The following is an 8,479-nucleotide window of genomic DNA, read 5'->3' on the forward strand; positions in this document are numbered from 1 at the left end:
TTGGAGGGGCCCGCCCCCAGGCTACTAATAACAACAATAATAATGGTGGAGTTAGGCCTGGGTGCCGGGCAGTGGGCTAAACCCTCACGTTCTCTCATTTACTCCCGACAACCCTGTTATGGGGAGACCATTAACCCCACTTCGCAGATAAAATAAACTGAGTCGCGGAGGAACTGAGTGACTCCGCCGAGAGGTCAGGGGTTGACCTGAGCCTGACTAAACCACTTCCCTCTACCTTGCTTCCCCTCCCAGGAGGCCCCAGGCTCCCTCACGGGGCAGACAGCCCCTTTCCCCGGCCCTCTCAGGGGTTGCCACCACCCCTAGACCTGCAACCCGCCTGGCCCCTCCTCCCAGGACGCAGGTCAGAGCGTGTCCTGCTGGCCGAGCTCTGGTCTGGTCACGCAGGGTTAATGATTGCTGAACCCGGGCTTTGAGCCAGGTGGGGCCAGCCTCCTAGACCCCAGCGGGGCCCCTGCGCGTGCATGCAAGCTCCTGTGCGCCTCTGCACCCGGCGGCGGCTTGTGGCGGTGCCCTTTGGCTAAGACCGCCCGTGCACACACACGCACGTCCACCTGGGCCTGTGCATGCGATGCGCTGTGTGATCCTGCGTGTGGCCGGACTTCCAGTCCCATGCCCTCCCCCCACCCCCGCACCCCGGCAGCAGAGGCCTCCCCTCCTTGTGCGAGACCTGGGGTGAGGGGGAGGCCTTCTTGGCGGGAGCCTCAGAGAGGAGGAGGGAAGGAAGGGGGAGAGGAAATTGCAGACATAGCTGAAGGCGCTGCCTGAGGCCCGTGGGCCCGCGACCCCCTCCCTGTCCAGGCTGGAGACCCCCACTCCGTCAGCCCCGAGACCGGGTTCAAGTAGAGGGCAGAGCTAGATGGGGAAGGGACCAGGACTGACTCCCCTGGGGATGGGAAGGGGCCTTCTGGGTGTCTTTGTGACTGTTGAGTCTGTGAGTGCATGAGGAGGTATTTTTGCTCCTATCTGTATATTTGTCTATTTTTATGCTGTGTCCGCTTGAGTATCTTAGTGGGGGTGGGTATGTCTGTGTATAAACCTACCTTACTCAACAAATACTGTGTGTGTGCACCTAGCACCTCCTAGTACAGTCTGTGTCTGTGGATTTAACTCAGCCTTGGATCAAAATACTTTTTTTTTAAGTGTATCTGGGGCAGGCACAGTGGGTCACGCCTGTAATCCCAGCACTTTGGGAGAGGATTGTGTGAGCTCTGGAGTTCAAGACCAGCCTGGGCACCTTGTCTGTACAAAAAAATAAAAATAAATTAACCAGGCGTGGTGGCACATGACTGTAGTGCCAGCAAATTGGGAAACTGAGGCAAAGGATCTCCTGAGCCCAGGAGGGTGAGGCTGTGAACTGTGAACTGTGATCATGCCACTTCACTCCAGCCTGGGAAACAGAGTGAGAACCTGACTCAAAAAAAAAAAAAAGCATTTCAGCATTTCTACTGAACATGTAGACTTTTTTCATGTCATTATTTCTACACAATACAGTATAACAGCTATTTGCACAGCAGTTACATTATATTGGGTATTCTCAGTCATCTCGATGATTCGAAGTATACGGGAGGATGTGTGTAGGTTGTATGCAAATACTATACCACTTTATATTAGGGACTTGAGCATCCTTGGGTTTTCATATCCGCAGGAGATCCTGGATCGGTCCCCCAGGATGCTGAGGGACAACTGTAATGGGAATTTAGCAAAATACCGACACAAACCCTTGCCTCATGAAGCTGACACTAAGCTGGAGAAATGATAGAAGATACTCTGAGCTACTGCTAAGTGCTGGGATAAGGCGACAGCACCTGGAGGTGGCTCTCCCAGGAACACCTGGGACGATCTGGAGACAGTGTCCAGGCAGGATCCAGGGCAAAGGGCCTGGGCTAGGAATGTGCTTGGGGTACCTTGCTCCTGGGGTAGAAAGTCAGTGTGGCTGGTGTGCAGGTGCTGGGGAGAGTGATGAGGTGGGGAAGTGCCATGGCTGATAATTCACTTTGGAAAGATCCCTGTGGTAGCGCAGTGTAGGATGGGCCCCAGCGGATAGACAAGGCAGGGAGGACAGGGAGCAGGCTGGCAGCCATCCAGGCCCGCGAGGGCCAGGGCTTGGACTGGGAGGGCCTCTGGAGGAGGTGAGAAGGGATGCAGGTGTGTTCTGAAGGGAGCTCCTGCACTGGGCGTGGAGGAGAGGGAAACGCCTTAGTATTGACCAGAGCATCCAAAGAAGGCCTGTGTGGGGAGACTGGTCTGGGGGAGTCAGAGTTTCACTTTTGGCAGATTGGATTTGAGATGTCCATGAGCCATCCAGGTGCAGGTGTCGGGAATACACCCAGCCCAGGAAGTCTGCTAGACATGGTATTTGAGAGTCCTTACCACAGAAGAGGGACTTAACATCCCCGGAGTGAGTGAGATCACCTGGGGTAGGGGACAAGGGAGTAGAGGAGAGTCTGAAGCCCGAGCATGGACACCTGACATGGAGGGGTCTCCTGAAGGTGGAGTCGCCAAGGAGAGACCAGGGAGATGGGAGGGAAACCCTGATCAGCCACGGTCAACCAGCTGAGTCTGCCCCGTGCCTTGGGCAAGATTGTGACACCCTCTGTGATCCTGGTCAATGTCTGTGGGTCGTGTCCCTGTCTCCTCAAGGTGTGTGTGTGTCTGTTTATGTGATAGTCTGTTTATGTGCCGTATTGCAGGAGTGCACTGACATGCTTAAAGTCTTCTACCCGTGTGGATGCTGCATGTGGCGCAGCTGTGCCTGTGCGATCGGTCACGTGGAGGGGTATGTGCCTCTGCGTGGCACATACCTCCGTCTCCATGGGTCTCCGTCTCCATGGGTCTCCGTCTCCATGGGTCTCCGTCTCCATGGGTCTCCGTCGGCACATGGGTCTCTGTGTGTGGTCTAAGATTGTGGGTGTGTTTCTTCCAACCTGTTTCTGTGCATGCAGATCTCTGGGCAGCTCTACCTGAAGACAAAGGTGTGTCTGCACCTGGGTTGCTATGGGACATGTGTGTTTGGACTGGGTCAGGTGTGACTCAGCCCCGGTGAAGCAGGTGGCCTTTTGGGAGCAGGGTGAGTGTTGAGATGATTGTTGGTCCCTTCAGAGAGAGGGGCGCACAGTCCCCTGAGTGCTTGCTTCTCAGGGGATTGCATGTGGCCAGGCCAGGCCAGGTGGGTGAAGTGGCAGCTTTGCCCTGAAGGGTTCTAAGAAGCCAAGGCCATTCCTGGAGACCTCAGGAAGGGTCCTGAGGCCTTTGGCCGGTGTGGCCATCCCCACAGTCCACATGCCCTCCTGGTCACCGTCCTGTCTGCATCCCTGCCTGCCTCTCCCAGCCCTGTGTGTAGGTCTGCCCAGCCACCTGCTTCACCAGGGATCACTCAACACATCACACCTATCCACCTGCCTGTCTTCTCCCTGCCTGTCTGCATAGGACTTATCTACTGCCTGTCCACCTGCCTGCTTGTTGGCCACCTCTCCTCTGTGCCTTCCTGTCTGTAACCCTAAGAATTTTTTTTTTTTGAGTTGGAGTCTCACTCTGTCACCCAGACTGGAGTGCAGTGACTGCTCCCGGCCACCGCAGCTTCAACTTGCTGGGCTCCGGCAATCCTTCTGCCTCAGTCTTCCAAGTAGCTGGAACTACAGGTGCGCGCTACCGCATCTGGCTAATTTTTTATTTATTTATTTATTGTAGAGATGAGGTCTTGCCAAGTTGCCCAGGCGGGTCTCAAACCCACGGGCTCAGGCAGTTCGTTCACCTCGGCCTCCCAAAGCACGGGATTACAGACTGAGCCACCGAGCCCGGCCTACACTAAGAATTTTTCACCTTGGAAGGCACAGAGAGTAATCCTAAAGTGACACACAGGAAAGACAGGTCTTAGTGGGGGTCAGGGGCTGAGCAATCCAAAACCTCTGGGAGGGGCCTTAGGGTTGCTGCCATACTCAGAGTCCAGGGCAAAGCCCAAGTGGCCTCGCTGGGGGTTGGGCCTGGCTGCACTGCTGCTGACACTGAAGCCTCACCCCACTGCAGGGGCGGGGTGGGGGAAGATCTTGAATGGAGGAAGGGAAGACGGGGATGGCATCCCCATACACTTAGCACCCAGGTCAGCTGCTGGAAAGAGGGTACTGACAGAAGTTTGTTCGATGCAGAATAGTGGTTCCAGATAGCGAGGGTCCTCCTGGAACCTGGTGCTCTGCTAAACACCATGCATGCTCTGACCCTTCCAGTCCTCCTGATGACCCAAGTAACATGACTCCTGTTTGCTGGGAGGAAAACAAGGCTCAGAGAGGCTTAGCGATGTGCAACACATGGAAGCAAGGGGTGGGGCCCAAGTGGGATGAAGGTTTTTTGAGTTGGAGTCTCACTCTGTCCCCAGGCTGGAGTGCAGTGGCATGCTCATGGCCACCACATCCTCGACCTGCTGAGTTCAGGCAGTCCTTCCGCCTCAGCCTTCCATGTAACTGGAACCACAGGCACGGATCATCACACCTGGCTAATTTTTGGATTTATTGTAGAGATGAGGTCTCGCCAAGTTGCTCAGGCTGGTCTCGAACACCCGGGCTCAGGCATTCCTCTCACCTTGGTCCTCCAAAGTGCTGGGATTATAGGTGTGAGCTATGGTGCCCGGCTTTTTCTTTTCTTTTTCTAAATTTTTTTTTTTTTTGAGTTGGAGTCTTACTCTGTTGCCCAGGCTGGAGTGCAGTGGCCGCTCCCGGCCACCACAGCCTCAACCTGCTGGGCTCCAGCGATCCTTCCACCTCAGCCTTCCAAGTAGCCAGAATTATAGGCATGTGCTACCACACCCGGCTGATTTTTTGATTTATTGTAGAGATGAGGTCTCGCTGCCCAGGCGGGTCTCGAACCCACGGGCTCAGGCAATCCACTCACCTCAGCCTCCCAAAGGCACGGGATTATAGGCTGAGCCACTGAACCCGGCTTTTTAAAATTTTGAGTTGAGTCTCACTCTGTGGCCCAGGCAGGCGTTCCGTGGCATGTTCATGGTTACTGCAGCCTTGACCTACTGTACTTCAGTGATCCTTCTGAGTAGCTGGAACTACAGGCGCATACCACCATGCTTGACTAATTTTATTTATATTTTATTGTAGAGACGAGGTCTTGCCAAGTTGCCCAGGTTGGTCTTGAACCCCTGGGCTTAGGTAATCCTCTCGCCTCTGCCTCCCAAAGTGCTGGGATTACAGGTTTGAGCCACCACACCTGGCCGAAGCAGCCTTTACATAGTGCTTTCTGTTGCTTCTGTTGTGTTCCTGAAGTAAACTTCATGGCTAGTATACCAACCTTCACATCTAATTAAAAAGTGTATCATTTTTTTTGTCCTTAATATACAATAAATAAAAGGTAATGGCATGTGTTTGTGAAGTGGTCACTTGCCGGGAAGGTGACAGCTGTATGTGCAGACTGATACTGGAGTATTATGGTGATGTCAATGTCTGATACAACAAAGAACTATTGGTAAAGTTCTGAGCTAAAGAAGGTACAAGTTTCCTCCACTTGACACAGTAGCGGCATTCCCAGAAAAGTCATTGCACATGATGAATGCAGAAATCCTTTGTGTTATTTATGTGTACAATGGACTCTGATTTTTGGCTCTGGTAATTATTAACAGGTTTTCACTTGCATTGTGCACTCTGCCTTCCTCACAGGTTGTGTGATCCCTGGCCCCACCCTCTAAATGCCAGTCATGAGATGACCAGACCCTCTTCTTCCCCTACCCCACAGTGGACCCAACATAATATTCCTGTCCGAAAATTCTTATGGAACCAAAAAAGAGCCAGAATAGCCAAAGCGATCCTAAGCAAAAATAACAAAGCTGGAGGCATCATATTACCTGACTTCAAACTAGACAGACAACAAGGCTGTAGTAACCAAAACAGCATGGCACTGGTACAAGAGCAGATACTTGGGTCAGTAGAGTAGAATAGAGAATCCAGAAGTAAACCCAAATACCTACAACCAACTGATCTTTGACAAAGCAGACAAAAACATACACCAGGGGAAGGATACCCTATTCAACAAATGGTGCTGGGAAAACTGGATAGCTACATGCAGAAAAATAAAATTTGATCCCTATCTCTCCCCATAAACAAACATTAACTCAAGATGGATTAAAGACTTAAATGTCAGACCTGAAACCATAAAAACCCTAGAAGTAAACCGAGGAAAAACCCTTCTGGATATTGGCTTAGGCAAAGAATTTATGGCTAAAACTCCAAAAGCAAATGCAACCAAAACAAAAATAAATATCAGCAGATCAAACAGGCAACCAACAAAATGGGAGAAGACAGTCACGAACTATACATCTGACAAGAACTAATATCCAGAATCTATGAGGAACTCAAATCAGCAAGAAAAAAGCAAATAATTCCATTAAAAAGTCGGGAGATCAGGCGCAGTGGCTCACCCCTATAATCCCAGCACTTTGAAAGGCTGAGGTGATAGGATTGCCTAAGCCCTCGGGTTTGAAACCAGCCTGGGTAACTTGGCAAGACCTCATCTCTACAATAAATATCAAAAAGTTATCCAGGTATGGTGATGCTTGCCTGTGGTTCCAGCTACTTGGAAGGCTGAGGCAGAAGGATCGCCTGAGCCCAGCAGGTCGAGGCTGGAGTGGCCGTGAGTGTGCCACTGCACTCCAGTCTGGGCAACAGAGTGAGACTCTAACTCAAAAAAAAAAAGGGGGGGGAGCAGTGCAAGTGACATGAACAGACATCTCTCCTCAAAATAAAATATACAAATAGCCAACAAACATGAAAAAGTGCTCCGCATCACTTATCATCAGGGAAATACAAATTAAAACCACAATGAGATACTGCCTTATACCAGTCAGAATGGCCATTATTAAAAAATCAAAAGAACAGATGCTGGTACAGATGCAGATAAAATGCACTGCTTATACACTGTTGGTGGAAGTGTAAATTAATGCAGCCTCTATGGAACACAGTATAGAGATTTCTCAAAGGGCTAAAAATAGATCTACCATTTGATTCAGCAATTCCATTAGTTGATATCTACCCAAAGGAAGAGGGGCCGTTATATGAAAAAGGCACCTGCACCACATGTTCATTGCACCACAGTTCACAGCCGCAAAGATGTGGAACCAACTCAAGTGTCCATCAGCTGATGGTGGATAATGAAAATGTGGTATAGGCCAGGCGCTGTGGCTCATGCCTATGATCCCAGCACTTTGGGAGGCCAAGGTGAAAGGGTTGTCTGAGCCCACAGGTTCGAGACCAGCATGGGCAACTTGGTGAGACCTCATCTCTATAATAAAAATCAAAAAATTAGCCGGGCGTGGTGGTGTGTGCCTGTAGTTCCAGCTACTTGGAAGACTAAGGCGGAAATATCACATGAGTTCAGCAGGTTGAGGCTGTGGTGACTGTGAGCATGTCACTGCACTCCAGCCTGGGTGACAGAGTGAGACTGGCTCAAAAAAAAGAAAGAAAAAAGAAAATGTGGCATATACAGAGGGTGCCAAAGAAAAATGTAGACACATTTTAAGAAAGGAAAAACTATTGAAATTGTAATACTCAATATATACTGATAACAAAAGGCAAATACAAATCACATTTGACTTCAGCAACTACAAGAGGTGCTTAAAGTGGTTTATCAGCATCCAGACACTTCTGATTACAGCGACCTGAAAATAATACATGGACAACATCTCTTAAAATGTATATACATTTTTGGCACCCCCAGTATACACTATGGCCACTGTGAGGGAAGGCCACTTTGAGGAAAGGCCACCGGGAGAGAAGGCCACTCTGAAGGATGTCCATTCTGAGGGAAGGCCACTCTGAGGGAAGGCCTCCTTGAGGGAAGGCTGCTGTGAGTAAAGGCCACTCTGAGGAGAGGCCTCTCTGAGGTAAGTTCTCTCTGAGGGAAGGCCACGCTCAGGTAAGGCCACCTTGAGGGAAGGCCACCGGGAGAGAAGGCCACTCTGAAGGATGGCCGTTCTGAGGGAAGGCCACTCTGAGGGAAGGCTTGAGGGTAGGCCATTCTTTGTGAGGGAAGTCCACTATATTTTGAGTAGAGAACTGAATGAAATGAAGGATAAAGCCACGAGACATGCAAATATCTGGGGGAGGAGCCTTCCAGGAAGAATGCTCACTGCAAAGGCTGTGAGGTGGGAGCCTTTGTGGCTTGTTCAGGATCCGGAGGCAGGTGTGGCAGGAAAGGATGAGTGAAGGGCGTGGGGTGGAGCAGGTGGGGAGGCCGCCGGCTGTGGGCCTTGTGTGCCGAGCCTCCTAAGCCAGGGATCTCTGGGTTTTATCCTACATGGGGTGGAAGCCATCAGAGGGCTGTAAGCAGGAAAGAGATGCAATCTGAGTTTTTTTTTTTTGTTTTTAGTGGAGTCTCACTCTCGTCCAGGTTGAACTGCTGTGGCAAACTCCCGGCCACCACAGCCTCAACCTGCTGGGCTCCGGCGGTCCTTCCGCCTCAGCCTTCC

Source organism: Carlito syrichta, unplaced genomic scaffold (genome assembly GCF_000164805.1).
Source record: "Carlito syrichta isolate Samal-C Ts95f unplaced genomic scaffold, Tarsius_syrichta-2.0.1 Scaffold304465, whole genome shotgun sequence".
In the NCBI taxonomy this organism is placed as follows: Eukaryota; Metazoa; Chordata; class Mammalia; order Primates; family Tarsiidae; genus Carlito; species Carlito syrichta.